General features: G+C 37.5%; 1 long non-coding RNA gene across 3 annotated transcripts in view; it reads left to right on the top strand.

Moving 5' to 3' along the window:
• The window catches only part of LOC112945610, a 122,141-nt gene extending 102,161 nt beyond the window's left edge, over positions 1–19,980 (top strand). Inside the window, exons 8-10 of one of the 3 annotated variants that reach the window (XR_003249048.1) lie at positions 16,129–16,276; positions 17,903–17,952; positions 19,754–19,980. This is a non-coding gene — a long non-coding RNA (uncharacterized LOC112945610). The remainder of the gene's footprint in view (positions 1–16,128; positions 16,277–17,902; positions 17,953–19,753) is intronic. The other 2 variants (XR_003249047.1, XR_003249049.1) reach the window with 2 other exon arrangements.
• Positions 19,981–21,122: the final 1,142 nt, after the last annotated feature.

Raw genomic sequence — 21,122 nt, 5'->3', positions numbered from 1 at the left:
ACGTGATGGTTATTAGAAATTTTAAGTGAATATTTTTWAAAAAAATTGTGTTTGATTATATTTTCTTTTTCCTTGACATTTAAATCCCAGAAAATAGTGTACCATAGCATTTCTACCATTTGCTTAATATWTTTTTTWAATATTTTAATTTATAGTTATTGTRTACCTAATATATAGTTAATATATAATTAATATGATAATAATATAATWATTAWTAATGTGTTTATAATTTAATAATATAATTATTATAATTAAAAACCAACACTTTAGAAATCCATTTATTAGTTGACTTATAAAAGTGAAAGCAAGAAAGACTGTAAGAAAGAGGTCAACATCTGCTCACAATTAGAGAGGGTCCTTTTTTATCTACAATGACAAGTATTAAAACATATACATTTCAGTGGATTTTTTTTTTGTGGGGAGAGACAATGGGAAGATAAATTGAGTATTTAGAATTTAAAGTGTAAATGAAAATTAATGRCTAAGATGAACATATCAGTCAAACCAAAAAATCACAATTAAACAAAATCAGGCATTCCTTGGCTATCCAGCAGAGAAATGGAGACAGCAAATAGAAAGATATGAAAAATAAAATATTAGTACAACTGTGAAACAAAGGAAATGGATTGTAAACAGTACAAATAAGAATTTGCAGTGTAGGTAAGCAAAAAGTTTAAGATATTGGAAAGAGATCTGAAGTAACTTTATAGAGAAAAAGAGACAATTACAGATTTAAAATATATATTTAAAATATAGTGGGAACCAAGGAGATCCTATCAACATTATGTTTCTGTTAGTAAAATCATCAATAGGTATGCAAGCCAGAACCAATCAAAATAATTGCTGCTGTGCACTTGGAAAGAATAAGGACACTTTTATTAGATAAGAATATCCTCTAATGAGGTTAATAAGTACTTTCCAGTCAATTAATAGATGTTAAGCAACATCTGTCAGTAGGCCTGAGTAACTCTTACCCAAGAGCCCTGAATGACTTGGCTGCAGACAAAACTCGTTCACTGATATTAATTTTTAATAAACCTTGGAAAAGCAGRAAAATACCAGAAAACTGGGAGAATACAGTGCCAATATTTGGAAAGGGCAAGTAGGTCTATCCAAGTATTTTGAGCTGGTTAGAAAAAAAATACTCTGGGAATTGGTTGATAGAAAATTAAAGGAAAACTCACAGATGATTAAGGAAAATTAATTTTGTAAAACAGTCTTGATTGCTGAATAAAACTACAACTATTACACTATATAAAATAAAAACAATGCCCCCGCTCTGAGAATGAACATATGGTAAGAGCAGTCAGACTTGGCTAGCAGCTCTACAAACAGGAAGGCAGAATTATCAGCCAAACAAGGGGTTCTTACTGGGACTGCAGGAAACAGGAGTACCTCTAATGCTAGTCAGCGTTTTCATTCATGACTTGGTTGCAACTCTAAAATTACTGAGATGCAATAAATACTGATGAGGGCAGTCAAATAAAGTGGTGTTCACTTAATAAGTGGAGTCTGTTTTGACATTTTAATACAGCTTTATGAAAGTTGCACTCCAGAAAGAAAGCTGCACCTTGTAAAATATGAGGCTTCCACCTAGCCAGTGGGTGGCTAAGGAAGAGATTTCCTTAGCATACAAAGTGCCAGCTTTGCTGTGGCAAAAAAANAAAAAAAAAAAAAAAAAAAAAAAAAAAAAAAAAAAAAAAAAAAAAAAAAAAGGCATCCCGATACCCGTGCATGTATAATATTCTGAAGAACTGGGAGTTTGTCTTTGACTCAAGCACTCGTAAGAGCAGTACTAAAATACGGGGTTCATTAATAGGTCCTTTTAGAAAGGAAGTTGGAAAGTCAGAAGGGGTGTAGAAGAGAACCCTCAAAATGATTCTGCTACTGAAGATAATGCTTTACAGTGAGAGGCTTAAAGACTCAATCTATTCAGTTTATCAAAAAGAAGATTGAGAGGGGACTTGATTACGCTGTATAAGTACCTTCATGGGGAAAACAGACTGGGTACTAAAGGGCTCTTTAATCGAGCAGAGAAAGGCATATGAAGAACTAGTGTCTGGAAATTGAAGCCAAACAGATTCAAATGAGAAATTAGACACAATCTTTTACCAGGGAGGCTGATCAATCGTCAGACAAATTACTAGGGGAAGCTGTAGAATCTCCCTCTCTGATATCCTCAGATCAAGCCTGGATGCCTTTGGGAAGACGTGCTTTAGCTAAACATAAGTAACAATTTAGTCAAACAGAAATCCTCAAGCTCAACACAGGAGCAAGCTGATGAAATGTAATGGCTTATGATACTCAGAAGGTCAGACTAGTATGATCTAATGAGTCCCTTCTGGCCTTAAAGTTTGAGAGTTCATGAATCTATCATAACAAAAATAGTATTAATAGGAATATTATTAACAATATGCATTTGATTTTTTATGTTTGTCTAGAATTTGAAGGGTCAAATTCCAATTAAGGGATGCTGCCTGGAGGAGCAGATTAGGCTGTGGTAGAAAGGATTAGAGTCTGAGGCCATGGAAATTCTCTCTGTTTGGTTAAGGCCCTAAATGGAGATGACTTCTGCTTCAGCATTGTTGCCTTGAGAGGGGATAGCTGGCTAGATGTATCCTTAACCTCATAGCTGCCATGTTTGGTCATTTGATGACGTGATACTGCCTTCATAATCTCTGAAATAGGACTCCATCAGCGAGCCTCCTATAAGTTGCTTTTCTACAAAAGCTGTTTCTGAGGAAGGGCAGTACCCATGGCCAATGGAGCCCCTTCTGTACACAGAGGGACAGGCAGAAGTGCTTAGTCAGAGACATGAACCTAACTTTGTCAGTCATTTCTGGAAAACATATTTGACTATGATATTTTAGCTTGAAAATAGGTTGCTTTATAGAGAAGATGTGCAATCAGGTTTTAGAYGAAAATTTCACAAAGATATAAAATACACTCGTTTTAAGTTTATGTACGCTTTCTCCCCCTTGACCTGGTAGTGACCTTTTATGTCACTAGCATCCATTGTCTAYCAGTGTAAATATTTCTAAGTAATCTTTTATTTGGCATATCCTGAAAACAACTCACAAGAGATAAACATTGCAAAATGACCATAATCATGGACTTGAATGCTTTTCTCCAATAGCTTCAGGACTGGGGCATTAATGTTATCTTTGGGACATCCTTTGCAGGCTGAATTTAACAAAGTTGTGGAGTGAAAGTGGAATAAGAGTGGASTAAATTGTAGTTCTAGCATTCAGCTCTTTTAGAGCATCGTCTGTGGCGTTTGGGAGGAGATCGAGACTTTGCTTAGCTTGACTGCAATTTTCCTAACTTTCTAACTGGAAAAAAGACATGCATAAACTTAGATCTAAAGTATTATCCAGCTCTTTTCTCATTTAAGATTTTAATATATTTTTGTCTATCATTTTGTAACTACTTTTGTCTATCATTTTGTAACTATCATTTTGTAAGTATTCTAAAAGCAGAAATTCATTGCACATACCTGAACATAGCACTGTAGATCTTGGCACTTCCAAAAACACACTCTAAATAGTTTTATCAGATATCTAAAGGATAGATCAGCTATTACTAAGCACATTTATTTGCCTTTGCAAGCATTATTCTTTGGGGACTGTGACTTAAGATATTTTTCTCAAAAGAAAATACACCTTTTCTATGGTGTAGATAAAAATTAGCATTATTAGTTTGAATTCGTATTTGTGTGTGTAAACCAGTCTTGAGAAAAAGCCCTTGGACATCTTGTGTTCTGTTTTTACTTCTTTTTTTCTTAATTTTAACATGTTTATGCTTTTCTCTTTTCTAACTTGTTTGCATTTCTTTACACTGTCGTTGCAAACTCAGCTATGTTAAAATAATTTAAAAATAGAAGAAGACTTTTCACGGCAAACCAGGAAAAGAACAAGGTGAACATCGTTTTAGTGCATCCTTCAAGGCATTAGTATGATTCTGGTTCTCATATTGGGCTTGAGATGGTGGCAGTTTCATTGCTCCTAGAGTTAGTTKCTGAAAGTTAGGATTACCTATATGCTTGAAGTCAAGCAAGTGTAGAAGTGTTTGCAGAAACAGACTCTTTAATAGGCTCCATTGCTGCAACTGAAAAGGATGGTTGGGCACCAGAACTGCAAGGAAAAAAAAAAAGCAAACTTTTTCACTTCCCCTTCTTTCTCTCAGAAGGAGGAGGCTTCCTCCACAGTAGCATTGCTCTTGTACTCTGTCCATAGTTGCTTCAGATCACTCCAAAAATTCTCAGAGGAGATTCTGGAAATCTGATTAATGCAGTTTCAATTTGAGATCCTTGTGCATTGCTACAGTCATTTTGTAAAAGAAATTTGCAGAAAAATGACTCCTCTCCCAGGCAAAGCTAGGAGGACATCAGCAACACTGTCAGCATTTCAAAAATGCATAGTGTAGGCAAGTACAGCAGGAAAGCTATATGTAAAGATTTTGCACTTTAGGAGAGCTAAATATGTGTGGGAGTGCATCCTTTTTTCCCTTCTTTTTTTGTCAAGAACATTTAGTAGGTGCTGCTGTTCGWTGTGAATGATGCTCATTTCCCCATGGTTTGCAGTTTTCATGACCTTCAGTTTAACGCTTTTGCTCAAGGTATGACATGCAACATCCCTCTTCAAGTATGACCTGAACCAACTCTATCACTAACCAGTATCTTTTCCTCTCAAAATAACAGATCCCTAAGATTATTAATCTTAATGAGGAACCATTAAAAGAAGAAAGCTCATGTATTTTTTGAATCCCTCTTTGCCACCCATTCCTCGGCAAATARTTGTTTAAACACGTTAGATATCTGTAGGATTTTTGACTGTTTTGTAATTCAAAGAAATAGTTCAGTGCAGAGCTGCTCTTTTGGTTAAATATACATGATAAATACACAAGAGAACACATTATAGATCAGCTGCGGTTACAGTGAAGGCCTAGCATTTTGCACAGCCTAACTTCTTGTGACTGTACGTCTTCCAACAGCCTGATGTTGCATTCATTTAGCTAGCATTGGAGCTTTAACTTCTCCATTCACAGAGATAAAGGTAAAGGCAGGAAATGCACAATTCCCAGGTTTGGTGTTCACTTGTACCTGCCCTTGCTCTCCTCCCTGGACTTGGCTGTGATGCAGTGGCTTAAAGAGGAAGGACAGCGGAGCACCAGACTTCAGTGGAGTGGCACAGGTATCTGCCAGTGGTTAATTAAATTAACACTGCCTGTCTGGAATGCAAGGTTTCATTCTGAATTTCCTTACATATATGGATTGGATTTGCAGCAACGTAATTATTATAAAAGCATTTTTGTGCCTGAGTTGAGGACACTGAGATGATTCTTGACTACATTATATATCTGCACACATTTTTAATCAACAGAAATGCATATCCATTTTTAATGTTTGTAAAAAAAAAAAGAAAAAAGAAAAGAAAAAAAAAGTCCATCTTTGGTTCATAAGTTTATTTTATCAGTGCAAGTTTATTTTATCTGCTCATGCTAATCATTTGAGTATCACTGTCCTTTTATTTATAAAATATGGGCTACGAACACACTGTGATGTTATTTCAGATTAAAAAATGCAAATGACAATCCTTAATCTCTAGTCTTTCCAGGTTTCGAATAAGTGCTGACTTTCCAGCAAAGCAGAAAGCTCTTGGCTGTTATTTTCTTCTGCTCCCGGTTCATGTTATACTTGGGGAGTCCTTTTCCAGGAACCTTCCTAAGCAATGTTATTCTGGGCAGGCCTGCTCTAGCCCGTTTTGTTACTGTGAAAGAGGGAACAGCATAATCTACAAACCCTACCTATTTCTGGCTTTAAAAGCTCTGAAAACCCTGTGCAGGGGGACAGTGGCTGCCCCCCTCACAAAACTTGGGCTGCCCATGAAAACGGAGTAAAGATTAACTTCCCATCCTGCAACCGCCAGGCAAACGGAGGAAATTAAATCATTTGCATCAGCTCTGGCTATATCTGCTAAATATTTTCGAACCGTTCTCAGAAAGAGAAGCAGAAGGCAAGCTTGCAATGAATGGAAACAATAATGGTCAGTAGCATGTGTTGCATGTTATTTCAATGGGGAGTAATTTATCACTTCTGAAATAAAAGCTGTTTATTCTTGTGTTTCACTGTCTGTAACAATCTTTACAATTTATCTGTGAAAAAGTGAGAAACTGTACCGCCATTAGCATATGAATGCTTGACACATCAAATTGGCTGTACAATAACAGAAGGACATTTGCTATTGGTGTATGCACACAGACAAAGCAGCCATTTTGAAAAAAAAAAARRRGGGGGGGCGGGAGAAGAAAAAAATGAAACCGTGCGGGGTGTTTAACCCCTTCCCGTCCCCCGTCCCGGTTCACACGGCCGCTGCGAGCCCCCCGAACCCCCACGGCCTGGGCGCTGGGCCCGGCGCCCGGCCTACAGGGCAAGGCCGCAATGAACCGTCGCCCGCGTACAGTTCTGCTCCACGGCAACAACATAGCGGGCCGTGGGTCAGATGTGTGAAACTATTTCTCAAAGAAGCCGCATACATAATTGAGGCCCTATGAAGGGCTCTCAGTTGAAGTTGCCAGGCTACATTCGTTTCAAAAGCAGAGCCATTTGTTATCAAATTTAAATTAACTCTCTCCGCACTGAGCCCCGCGCTCGCAGCCCAGCTTTTCAAGCGGCGCTCGCTCCCCGAGGCGGGAGGGATTGTGGCTGCTCGCTGACAATGACGTTGGCCCACAAAAGACGCAGCCTCACCCGGGTTGAGGCCTGCGAAGCAGCAATCTGAAAAGCTTCCTATCTGAAGCCCATCGCCGTGCCTTGCTCTCCCTTAGGAGCCACAGCCCTCTCTTTTTTTAGCGCCCATTCTTTTCCTCCTCGCTTTAAAGTCACCATTTCAGCTTTAATTTGGAAATAAATTAGGAAATCAATATTTGCTGCTGTTTTCCTTTTGCCTTTTTTTTATTTCCCTCAAGAACACCCCGGCTACCTTCACCAAATATTTTGTTTAACTGGACAAAACCAGCAGCTCGCGAGTTGTTGGTATTTTTCAGCTCCCCCCCATGACCTCTGACAGTTGGGTTTGATCCTGTAGCCTTTACTTGCAGTGCCAGCCCTTATGGATATGGCTGCAATGTGACTTCTTTCTCATACAAAAATTCCTATTGAGCGAAAAGATGTCTGGGTTGCACTAATTATTATTATTTATTATTTATTTCTCTGAGCACCCCAGTGTGCTCTGCACTTTCTCAACAGAGAAGAGAGGTTCTTGCCCCAAGGAGCTTGCACAGCTGCATGGATGTCTTTTAAAAGCAATTTGTACCACTTGATTATGCAGTATGCTATGCAGTAAAGGGCAAACAATAAAAATAAATATCAAAAATTGCAAGTACACACCCTCTAAATTGATCAGCATTTGCTCAGTGGATGCCGTTGCTGTGCTTGTGATCTGAAATATTTTATTAGTTGAGTGTCACTGACAAAATATTTGCAGAGAGCACATTTTCTCCCTTGGAAAGAAGTTGCTTGCTAGAGACTTTTACTGGGCAATCTCAGTTCATTCTGAGTTGATGCTGGATCCTCCTGAGCTCAGCAGGAACATAGATAAGCATATGTGCTTTGGCCCTGACTTTCAAGGGTAGGTCCCTAATCTTCAGGGATCACCACCTTTGAGGGTTTGTTGTACACAGAGCGATCACTCAAAACTTTGCAGCCTCAGCCCCCAAAATAAAAGAACAGGCATTGCAATGTGTGGCTTCTTTAGCCTCTGTGAGCTGATGAGTGCAATGCAGATTTGGAATATCAGTAATAAAGTCATAGAGTAGAAGAAAAAAGGCTACCGTGCAATCTGCTCACAGATATGACAAGAGATGAAGAAATGGCTAAATTTATCAAATAAATTATTCATTGTGAATTATTTGCTCTGTCTAGCCTTAAATTAGGTTTACTCAGGCTAATCAGCGAAGATATGCCAACAATTAAACCCACAGAACACCCCAGTCACATACACTGTGTGTGTGCCTGAATACATCGTCATGCAGTAGAGGCTTTCTGAACAAGAAAAGGTGTATATACACTTCTGTAAATTCTGTATGGAAAACAATTACGTCTTTTTTTTTTWAAAAAAAATATTAAAGGTTTATCATTTTAAAGCTTTTAAACCTGAGATTTGAAAGCAATTTAATTTTATATTTCTGTTTCCATTTCTCTGATAAATTGGAGACTAGCTAAGAGTAAGACTTTTACTCTTGGTAAGCTGAAAAGACTGAACTAAATATAGCATTCTTAACAACCTCAGCTTTTCCTTCTTGAAACATAAGCTTAGGGCATTTAATCTACATCCCTTCATCAACATAAGATGTTGATTTGTTAGAATCAAGTCAAGCCTGTTGTAGCTGTTGACATATAGGCTAGTAAGACTGATTGAATTTCATCTTTGTAGTCCGTGAATGGAAAGAGGACTTTGTTTTAGAAGAGACAATTAAAATAACACTGAAGACTGTGTTGTGAAATTAAAATCATTTTTTCCCATGCAAAATAGACAATCAATACTGTACTATTCGTATGTGTAAAGATATAAAATGTTTCTTAAAGAATTAGTGACTACCTCAAATTGTCTACCACATTAGAAAGCGATCCTTCGTATAATGTACAAATATTATCTGAAATGTAGGCGGCAAAGGTAAGTTAAATTAAAAAGTGAGGACAGTAAAGTTACACAATTCAACATTTGCCTTTTGATTCCTTAAAGAAGGACATATAGCACAGACGTGCTCCCACACAGCTCTGGATATTATTGTAAAACTACAAGCCATTTGCTTATTTAAAGCTCTATGCAGCTAACAATACCAGAGGGCTAGTAAATCCTACCAAGCACTCTTTGAGAATCTTGTTTATTTACTGGTGGAAGTAATGTAGCATACTTGTGTATCCATGACAACACTGTAACATGCCAGAGCAGTACTAGGTTTTTTCTTGCAACTGCAATATGAGATTAAAAGTAAGAGGCTAAATCTTATTAAATCGCAGAAGCTTTTCAAAAGATAAAACAAAGTTTATAGGAGCATATGATAGTTGTTCATGGTAATATATTTGTGCTATTTCAATGCTTTCGTTTGGTTCATCCATTGAGTGTAAATAGTACTGAATGGTGAACATACTAGGAGAGATAAAACTTTGCATTTCCTGCTGGAGTTCTCCACAATACACAAAAGTGAATCAACAGTGTCAAGCCTGAATTGTTAAGAATATCAGTTTTAAGGAGTATTAAGTTGGATCATGCTGTAATTTTTATCTTTTCTTAAAAGACGTTTCAGGTTCTTTAGTGTTTTTCATTCTCATGCCAAATACTTTGATTAAAAATGTTATATGATCCAGTGGATTAGCAGTGTAATTGCCTATTTATATTTATAAATCCATGCATTCTCTCAGTGCATTTGTGTTTGCTGTGCCATTGATATGTTAGATTGATACGATTGAGATGCAAATTATGTGTATGTGGTGGAATTTAGACGCAAGATGAAAATTCAATTCTTCATAAGCCATTGTTTTATTTACTGTTATTCTTGATTGTGTTACCACTGCCTTGACAGAGGTTGTGGGTTTTTTAAGGTTTAGAAAAGCACCTTGAAAAGTTAGAGTAAATTAATGCTGCACAAGCAAATCTTGTGCATCAGTAGATGAAGAGCTTCTTAGCTCTAGACTCGCAAGCAGTATTTATCTCCCTCTAACATTTTAATAAATAACACAGTTGTCCAAATCCTAGGGTAGTTGTCTGAGCATTCATGGTTTTAAATGAGGAAAGATTGTAATTTAGTGGATCAGATTTCTTCCAGATGTGTTAGTATTTAAGCTAATATTTAGAATAACAGATTAATATTCTATATTCTGTTTAGGAATAAGGTTTCTAATTTGAGCTCTTCAATCTGTTGGTTGGTTCAATAAAACAGGGGATGAAGAAGTCCCGGGACAATCAGTAAGCTTTAGCTGAGACCAACCCTTCATTGTACCTTAAAAAAAATGAGGTCAGGATGCGGTAGCTGTAGAAAATTTGCAGAAAACTGTGCTGGGACCACATGGAGTAGCTTCTCATTGAATTTGGAAATAAGAGCAAACTAAAATGCAAGCAGAGGGGAAAATAAGAAGTAACAGTTTCGTGGACTTTCTATTATTTTCCTTACTCTTCTCAACACAGTGTGAGTTGGTCACCTCTGAACAAACAGAACAATATTTGCTTGTTAAAKAGCTGCTTCTGCAGATACTTGTTTTTGTCTTAGGCAAGAGACACAGGATTTGCCTTCCTGTTGTTGGCTTATTTTGTCCATCACACCAAAGGGTGGGTGGCAAGAGGGTACCTGCATTATGTTCAGGTGTGTGTCTACTTACACACATAAGCAGAACTGTGAATTTGGGGAGTGAAACAGAATTTTTTCACTGCCTTCTTGGTTAGTATTTGCTCAGATTGGGAGGCCAGGTGGAGCCTTATGCTAAGGCATCCATCTAAGTGATGAGTGATTTGCACTCTCAAGCAGAGAAAGATAGGGCTCCCACATTTTGGATAAATGCAGTAGTTAAGTAGGTTCCTAGAGAAGAAGGGGACACAGATATCAGTTTGAAAGAAATCAGCAGTTCTCACTCTGTTTTGTGGGGTAGAAAGCTGCGTTGGGCTAGGCCGATGCTGCCTCGGGAGCACCCACCGGAGCGGCCTCCTTGGGCCGCGCTGGCGGTGCCAGCGGAGCCGATGCGCGTGGGCCTGCGTGTGAGATCCCGAGGGCGAGCCTGAGGCACTTACACACAGCGAGCGGTAGCTCAGCGGTGTGGCCGCTACGGAGTAGGGAGGCATTAGCCAAACTGTTTTCCTAGATTCCAGCTTTGATACTGGTGCCTAATTTTCAACCATTCCACTTGGAGTGATATTTCTCCTTTTCCAGGTCAGACTTCACAGGCCATCACTGTTCTGCTGTCTTGAAAGAATTGCCAGTGCTGTTGTACAGAAATGTCAGAGAAAACTCTGAAGAACACAGCAATACTTACACGTGCATTCAAAGCAGAGCTCTCCCTTTTCCCCATGTCACAAAGATAGGAATAGGATCTACATTCTTTAGACAATTTTGTTCATACTGTTCCAGCTGAAATACATTAGAATGTAAATATTTCATACAACAGCTTTGTTTCCAGAGGCTGGTATTTTCACTAATCGTTTATCTCCGGTGATCAAGTCCCTCCTGCCATAAGAGAAATGGGTTAACGCTGTGGTGATACGTCCCTGTTTGTGCTGATTGACCTGAAGGGAGCTGCGGAGAAGAGGCTCTGCAGTTAGGAAGGGTGTTGCTGTTGGGGGACTGCAGGGAAGATGCTGTACCTGTGGCCACTTAGAGGCAGATAAGGAATATTACAACCTGCGAGCGGTCCAGCTGGGAGCCATGACAAGTGAGGGTTGCTTCCAGGTTCTTTTGGTGTAGTCGGATAACAGGTATCTTTGGAGCTGATGGGTTTGGGGGCGATTCTGGTAAATGCAATGATGAAGCTCGTGTTCTCTAGGATACGGAAAATACTGTGTGAGGATTTTGAAATACTATTTCTTTCCTATAGGTGAGCTGGGATATTTTTATAGGGCTTTTTTTCTTTTTGAAAGGAATGAATTTCCTAGAATTCTTTTGTAAATATATATTATTTCATTTTAAGCAATGTTTATCAAATGACACCTCATTGTTTAGCAAGTTTAACTGCAGAAAAGATTAATTTAATCGGTTATTATTATTAAGAAATTATTATTATTAAGAATTATTATTATTATTAAGAAGCTGAAAAAAAGTTATTACTCGCATCATGCCCTTACACAATCCACAGTTTGTTATTTTAAATTGTGAAAAATCTCCTGTACAAAATATAGCCAGGCTTTGCCTCAGCTTTGCCAGAAGATAATGTATCAGTTAGAGCTAATGGAAAGTTAAGGAGCCAACACAGCTTCCAGCTGAAGGGTACCTGAAACTGAAATGAGCCCACACAGAAATTCAGACCAAGGAAAATATGTATATATCCTCTTTAATTTACTTTCACTTTGTGCTCAAAGTATGTGATTGCTTTGCTCTTTTTAGAGTATTACTGATAGAGCAATTAAATTCTTCCTCAATATGTCTAAACAGAACATTCAAATGACAACAACAAATTATAGAGTTTCCCTTTCTATTTTTATGTCATGGATATGAGACTTACCCTCTGACAGTAGTTTTCATATTCTGCACCTKACAGATAGTGATAATACAGGTAATGTGACTCAGTCTGGTGTTTATTCACGGGAACATTTTTGGCTAGGCTACACGTGTGCTATAGGGTAAATAGGAAGGGGGCAGAGTAAAGGCTGTAGTGAGACACCACATTGCACTGTATACGTAGACAGAGCCATGCTCTCCATTCTGGAGCAAATCCTGGCTTTCTAATCAYGACTGATACATGCAGCTTATATAAAATACCTGTTCAGCAAAGTGCATACATGCTATTCACAACTTGCAGGACTTGTGGTAAATCTTGCTGATCCTTCCACTCATAGGCCTGAATTCCAGTGCTTGTTCTCAAGGGCCAGGGTTCCCACAGAATATTTAATCCTCATCTTTGCAAAATCAATGAGAAACCCAGCCCTTTACAACAGTAGATTGAAAAGCAAGCAGGGAATTGAGAGAAAAAAAATAAGGGAGAAGTGAAATAAGCTACAAAATAAAAATTAACGTAGACTTTTTTAAAAATACTTTTAAAATGAAAAATGTATTAAGAAAGGATAACATAGTATTGCTATGTATAACACTTGAGACCAAATTACCAAAGACAGACATACTGACATTCTCATATATTGCAGTCTCCTCACAGTTCCTTTTCTGCATCTTCCCTCCATGCTAGTGAGTGCRGGAGAGGATGGTGGTGCAAAATCCAGTTCTGGAGAGTAGCTGTGAACATCTGAGCCCTGCAAAGCGAACGGGCCAAGATGTTGCCTTCAATGCATCCTGTTAGTTGTCTTTGTTTACTTGGCTTTCTTTGTGCTGTCTAAAAGTGAGGAAGGGCATGGGAGAAATGAAGAGAGAGAAACAAGTTATACACCTGCAGTTTTAATCAGTGATGTGAACAAAGTTTAGAAAAACATAATTATAGAAAATACTTGCATGACCTCCGATTTTCTCATGGTCAGAATATTCTTCCTGTTTGTTTCCTCATCATTTCAACCACCACAGTGTTTAGGCAATAATACTTTGTAAATAGTGGAATATTTTACTCTGTAAGTTAGAGCAACTTATGCAAGTTTTATTCAAATCCAGCCTATTAATAAAGTTTAGTGTGAAGAGCTGTTATTCACTTCAAAATATAGTTAATAAACAAAGAATGTGGTAAATGGTGCATATTATTCTCTATTTGATAACATCTCATTAGATAAATTATTTTAAAAGAACCTCAGATGATAGTGTTGTGTTTTCAAAAGGCAAGAAAACAAATTTAGCAGAGAATCCAGATGTTAATTTTGCTGTTGTTCATATGTACATCTGTAACATTTATACAGTAAAAAGACATCAAAGAATTTTAAAAGTTAGCTCATTAGTTACAATTATTCGACTGCAGATCTGAAAAAGTGTGAAATCTCATTTTAACAAGAAGATATGTAAAATTGATTTTCAGCTTCCATTTTGTTTGAGGGGTGATGTTTTTGAATCTGCTGCACAGAGTCAGTGATCCCATTGCAAAACTGGAAGCAGAATAAAGAGGATTTTGKTGAACATGTCTTTGCTGTTGACACTGTTGACTAGAAACATAAGTCACAAGATGCTCCCATAAATTGAGTTGCCATTATTAGCTCTGGGCACAGGCTAGACAGCTAGCAATAGGCAAATCGTAAAAAGATTTATAGATTCTATTTGATTCAGATAAGCATCCAAAAACATTCAGGGTAGATATTGGGATGGACTCATGAAAACAGACCCATGTATTTTAGCTGCTGTGCAGAGGCCAGAGCGTGCAGAGACTGACAGAGGTTTCCAGAGCATCTAAGAGCAAGCAAGGGTTGATCAAAGCTGCTGTTTTCACTATGGGCGTTTGCAACACGCTTGACCAAAGTATATCCATAGTGCCAAGGTAATGAAAATATAGTGTCATTATATGTAGTTTGCACAGAGCTAATCTGATAACTGCACAGTTAATTATTTCAGAGGATGCCCGTAGGCAAAACTGGAAAGCAACAAATTGGGGTTGTCCCTATTGACTAAACATGTGTCAGAAAGAAAAATGCAAGTCACAGCTGCAAACAACATTTCAGCCTGGCCCTACTCAAAAAAAAAAAAAAAAAAAAAAAGAGATCAGGATAGAATACCTGCTTCAGAAGTGCCTTGGTTGGGTTGCTGGTTTTTTACTTTTAATGGTCTAATTCTGAAAGCAGTACAAATTCTTCACTACCACTGAAGTGTACCAGAGTTACATTTGTACATCTAGACCTTTAATGTTTTCTCAAACTCTCCATGTACTGATGTAAAATATTTTTATTTTGAAGATGATAGTACATGCTAGAGGCACATTGCAGATACCTTGCAAGGATCTCACAATCCCAAAATATGCATAGGCAAACTCAGTTTTACTATATAATGAAAACAGCACATTATGAAATTTGATAATTCAGGATACCCAAGTAACTTTCATAAGAAATGTAACTAAAAGCCAGTTTGCAGACTTTCAAGAAGTTTCATTAGGACTCAGTATCGCTGCATTTAATTTCAGATTGCTGCTGGTAAAGTGCTCTTTGCATTTTCAGATGCTTAAATAGCAAGCTGTGTGCAACTTCACATTGTAACTTTTTCCTTCATATATACTTTTTTCCTGAATTTTTCACTGTGTTCTTGCTATCGTTTTGATCATGGAGCACAGAGAATTTCAGTAAGAAAAGTAATTTTGAAATTCATAGGCAATTTTTTTCTCCTTTCCGTATATAGGTTTATTATAGCAAAGCTGCGTTTAATATAGACCTATGGATGTAGGGAAGTTTTCTAGATGTTTTGTTATATTTTTAATTCGGCTTCATGGTATTTATAGAAGAATTTACTGCAAGAGTAGAAGGATATGACTCAACATTTAGGATATAGGGTACTTTGGTTAATTTGCACACATTAACATACTTAAAAGCAAAAGGCCAAAATGTTCAAACTTAGTTACCTAAAATTAGTCACTTAAAGTGCTRTCGCACCATTTATAACCAGTCTAATTTTAAAATCTGTGAATTCCCCTAACCTCCACTGGATATTTAGAATGTATTAATGAATCAGCTTTGATGCTGTTTAACTGAATAGCCTATTTATAGTATATGCATAAGAAAAAATTAGTCTGGCCTTCATTTTGCATTGCATATGTTCTTAATCAGTTTAATTAGTCTGGACACAGTTACCCAAAAGCAAACTCTAAAGTGGCCAATTGCTCTGTCTGCATGTATTCTGAATACTTGCATAAATCTTACTTATTTTACAACACTAAATCTAAAGACACTTAATTATAAATCTTGCAGAATATATTCCATTCACTGATAGACTACTAAAGAGTCAATACGTTGCCTGGGAACTGTAAGCAGCAGCTTCACCCCTGGAATAGGCTCAGTGAAGTAATTAATGATATTTGGATATATAAACACGCACACATGCTTGTTCTCTGCTTATCAGACAGTCTAAGTTCAGTGGAGTTATTCTTGATTTACTTCCATGTGACACCAGGCTTCATAGTTATGTGACATGAAAATGTTATTTGCATTAGTCTGAATACAAATATTAGTCTAAGCAAATGCACAAAAATTCATCTCTCKAAGCCTGCAGGGTCTTGAGTTCCTTGGACTGTCTTCAGGGGGGAGTAGAAGGAAGCTCTCCTCTCATAGCGGGTGCCTTTCTCTCGCTGCGTCAGGTTTTCTTTGCCTTATTTTAAGATACCGCATGCCTCAGGAACTCTTTTTTAAGCTGTATGAAAGTGATATGTATATATATGGTCTATACAAGAGCTCACATGGTATGTTTTTTTAAAGCTATTGTTTTGCTCTATACTTCACCATAGAAGTAAATTACAGCTACTTTTATATATATATATATACACTGGTCTTAAATATAATTATCTCTCTTCATTTTTTATAGTAAAAATGGAGTTTAGAACTGACTCTCGACACTAGATGCACATTTGGCAGGAGGCCAAGGCGAATCAGAATAAACAACCAGAAGAAAATGCCAAATACAAGAAAATAACAGCAACTTAATATGATTTAATACCAATAAAGTGGTTAAGGTTAGTGGAAACAATCCTTGATCTTTTCTTCTTCTAATAAATTAAAAATGATTTTATAATACATTATAGCTAGGGTAGCTTCCTCCAACTAGGGCCATCCATCACAGCGTAGATAGAAACACTAGTTTTTGTCCACAACATGGCAGCCAACCTCTTGAGCAAGACTAGTGACTGAAGACGGAGAAAAAAAGCTCTGTGTCCTCCACTGGCACTGGTTCAATGTCATATCCCTGCATTTTTAATATGATTTCCATTGTGTTCTTTTATTTCTTTCATCCTCACAGTGGACACACAATGACTGCTTCATCCCAGGATTTCTCTTGAGATTCATTGAAGGAAACCATATTTTTCCAGACCTATGGAAAAGACAATTGTCTGACCGAGAACTGCAGATGGTCAGACTSGGTCTGAAAGGGGAGTCAGTTGTATATAGCACTTTTATGACCCTTTTAGGTCCTTCCAGGGCAGTGAGGACACAGCAGGAAAAAGAAACAGTGATTACCAGATCTTTTTCAGACGTGAGACCATCATATGACTGGATCTGCAAAAGATTTTTGGACTATACATAGGCTTCACAAACAGCCATACCTTTAGATGCGTAGGAGGATCCACAGCACTGAGCTATGTAAGAGTCTTCCTGTGCAATGTATGAGAGACATTGAGAGCCAAAAAAAGCCAGAGTGCTGCTCTGCCACCAACTCTTCCCTTCCTATCTCTTCTCAGTGCAAATGCAGCAGTTCAGATACAAAAGACTGAGAGGRTCTCCCACCCTGGGGTAGCTGGAGTACAGTTTAGGCCTGTGTTTGAGAGTAGCTGTGGATAAAATTCAGCAAAGTGAAGGTGGGATGTAAGCAGGTATACTCTGTGCATAGTCTATGCAAACTTGTCAAATAAAAGGTGGCGAGGATCAGTGACTTTACCACTGTTTTTTTATTCAATCTGATGGGTATTTTATAGAAAATTTTGTGAGATGGGCAAAGATGAGAAAGCTCAAAGATGAGGCAGTAAATGARGAGGAGACCCTTGGCTGTTCTTACTGGACTTCATATAGAGAAGGGCATGGTTAGCTATCTGTACAGTTTGGTGCAAGATACCGAAGTTCAGACTATGCCCCTGCTTAAACATTATGATAAGCTTAGTACCTAATGACTTTCTCAATTAGTTACTTGCAAAGTAATGATGTCAGTGCTGCTATAATATCAACGCTATGGAAAACATTCTGCTATAATTTACTGTCTTCGAATGGAGAATAAAAGTTGAAGTTATTTATATTGAGTTAACAAAATGATCCCAGAAAGATACTTAAGCTTCCATTTAGCTCGTCTGATGTTTAAAATCAGGTGGCAAGCATTTATGTTCACACATCTGCTGCTCGATCTTATTATCATCATCATCATCATCATCATCATCATCATTTCACTTGAACATAATTACTCTTTATGTAATGTATAAATTTAAATACAATCTGTAATGGCATTTTAACAATGTCTGAGAAGTAAATACTTACTTTCTGTAGCCTGGGTTAAATGATCTTAGCAAGTAAGTAAACACTGCATGAAGATGGAAACTATTGTTTTACWGTAGGAAGGTGTTAAAAAATGAAAAACTAAAGACAATCCTTGTCAGTTCTCTGCAGAATGTGGAAGGAGTAGAACTTAGATGGAAAAAGCTAGGAGGTAAGGCTGGTCTTCTTGACATGTGCAGACATCAAACTTCACCCATTTCATGTTTAAAAATGGAAATCACGCAAAACTTATGACTCTGGCATTAACATAAACTCCAAAGTTTGGAGTGTGTTCTGTTCTCAACATTTTTCATTGACAGCCTAAAAATCACAAAATTATGAATTGTGTATCAGAAACCTGTGGAAATCAAGAGAAGTTATGTGGGTGAGCCCTTCTAAAAATCAATATCTGATGCATATTTGGAACAATGTAGTGTGTGGAAGAAGAAAAGAATTGCAGATTTTGCACAGGCAGAGGGTAACCACAACCACAGGGTAATGGAACCAACCACTGGTTTTAACATGATAATTAAAAGGTAGCTTTCCATAACATACATAACTTCCACTCACTAGAGACTTCTTTTCTTTTTCAAAAGCACTGTCATTTGTAGAACACTGGTGCTGCTTGAAGGTTGCAGGCACCTTACTCTGCTTAGAGCACTGCAGCCTTTCCATATCCCTGTGCTGTTAAAAAGCACAAACAACAGATTTTGCAATAGGACAACCTATAGAGCAGAAATGCCTTTAACAGACTAACCGAGACCAACTGCCTGATGCTGAAACAAATCCCACATCAGCCTCATGTKCTCTGCTATTCACTGGAGCTGAGCAAAGCTGCTGAAAAGAATTCAGCCAGGTTTGTGCTGGGCATTCAGTTTTCTTTCCCTGCTGAAGCTTTACAGCTCCAAGTGCTTAGGACTGAATAAAACTGCCTCAAAGATGCATCAGATGGAAGGAGGAAGAATATTTTCTGGTGAAATCAGTTCCTACCGGTAAGGAAAGGGAGCTCTTTAATTCCAAATCTTAAAAGGAGTTAAAAAAAAAAAAATAGATTATGGGATAGTCAGTGAAGAAGTGATGTGAAATGAAGGAATGTTGAGAAAGAACAAATCTTCATTTCAGTTTTGTTATCTGGATTACAGAAAGGTTCATTTTGCTTCCTCTCTGTACCTCTGATGGACTGGTGTGATGTAAAGCATCAGGCAGCTGGGACACACCAGCTCCTGTACGAGGAAGGCAGAATATGCCCAGTGCAGTTCCCCAAAGAGCCTGTTTTTACAAGATGCAGTGGAGTGAACTCGGACAATGCCAGAAACACCATGTAGGAGGTACCACAGCACCTGGAGCAGCCCCGTTCACGCGGCGAGGCCAGTGCTGGGCCGGCGCTCTCCTTCCCGGCCACCGGCTACCTGCTGCGGAGCGGGCACTAAAACTCAAATCCACCTACTTGATCTGTGCTGAAAATTGTATGATGTTCCACCATCACTGTGAAAGAGGCCATTAGTTCTACAAAAGCTATTATATCATCTCACTGAGACATTTCCCATTGCTGAAATATATTTGAATTAAATTAATTTCTGAATAAAAAATTAACTGGAGATTTTAATGGATGGTGTCAGGGCCAAAGTTTAGCATTCTGATTTCTGTTCTTTTTTCTTTTTAAAAAAGCATGAATGAAAATGTAGCTCACATTCACCCTTTTCTGTGTACCTTTTTTAAACATATATGAATGACGATCTAGGAATATGTTCATGTAGTAATAAGCACCATCAGATAACATTTTCCGTGCCTTAAAATATTTTTTTGTTTGTTTGTTCTCTTTAATATATGAAGCRGAAATAAGAGGAAAGATAACACCTCAGCCATGGATCATTTGTTTGAACTGTGTGGAAAGTAACAGTTTATTTACTTCATGGTATTTATCTTGTAATGAAGAGCTAAAGCTAACTGTTTTGTTTTGTTTTGTTTTGCAGATGAAATGCCCTCACCATTCTGCCTAAAAGCATTTAAGATGAATTACTGAGAAACGCATGTGCAGTTTTGAATGCTTTGGAAATGAAAGATGATAACAACAAAAAGAAATCTTGGCCTTATTTATCTACATCATGAAATATTTTTAAGGCAGTAGTTGTTAATAAACTGTCTAGTGACAGCTGAACTTCACTGAAATGTGAAGTTCACACTGCTTTTGGGGCAAGGACAGTTCTGCATTTGTGGAGCACTTGGCATAAAAATTCTTGACAGGGGGCACTACCGGAACATAAAATAAATTGTAAAAATATGACTTTCAGTTTATTTCCATCATTGTTCTTTTTTTTTTTTTTTTTTTTTTTGAAGAATGCATCAAATACCAGCTTTTAAGCAATCCAACAAGGCATGTTTATCACATGCACTGTTTCTAGTGTATGAAGAAGTTAAGGTAGGTGTCTCTTCATGCTGCAATACAGGGCTTGAGTAGTCAGAGCTGTGTGGGCAGAGCCTGGGCAGTGTTTAGAGACCTCTCATTTCAGCTCCCCTTCAGCCCCACGCATTAACACATGTGGCTCTGAGTACCTGACTGCAAATTGCAGTACGTCTCATGAACTTATGTGGAGCGAAACCAAATGGAAAATGAGAAGGGTTCTTAACAGCCATAAGTAGCACATACAGTCACAGAACCCAAGTCTTTATTTATTTGCCTATTTTTAGTTGTGGTCTCATGGTAACTATTGCTTGGCTCCTTTCATTATTTGCCTCTTGCACTGTGGATTAAAAATACCACTCTTCTACTAAATTCTTCCTTGTTTACTTGCTTGCTTGTCTGCTTTCAACACCATGGGCCTAATATACAAATAAGTTAAGGACTCTGTTTCAAACTAAACATATATGAACTTCAGAAGCAGCTGATTTACAGTCKGTTGTAATTCTGAGTAGAAAACAACAGGGGAAAACTATGAAACTGATTAGATCAATACCTTCAGCATGTTTTTTTTTTTTCCTGTTTTATAATATTTATAATTTATATATTTTTACTTCAAAATCAGTATCTTTCTTCAAAATGCAGTAATGTACATTTAATTCCTTAAAGGTTTTTCATAGAATTTCCTATCTTTTCCTTTTCTATGAAATTACTGTTTTGTCAAATTTTCTTACTTTATTTTCCTTTTTACAACAATAGCAGTATAGCTCCATTTTAAAGAAAAGGCAAAGTACATCAGAAAAAAAAAATCGAATCAGTTTCAGCACAATTGTAATTTTTATTTCTACTCCAGCCTAATTTTATAATAACAGCCTTCAGCTTTTCAGAAATTCTGTAGATCCTTTACAGATAAAATATTTGTCACTTGCTGAGACAAAGCTTAT

Source organism: Nothoprocta perdicaria, unplaced genomic scaffold, assembly GCF_003342845.1.
Source record: "Nothoprocta perdicaria isolate Ctin4 unplaced genomic scaffold, notPer1 scaffold_194, whole genome shotgun sequence".
NCBI classification, from domain to species: domain Eukaryota; kingdom Metazoa; phylum Chordata; class Aves; order Tinamiformes; family Tinamidae; genus Nothoprocta; species Nothoprocta perdicaria.
This window is presented reverse-complemented; position numbering and strand designations above follow the sequence as displayed.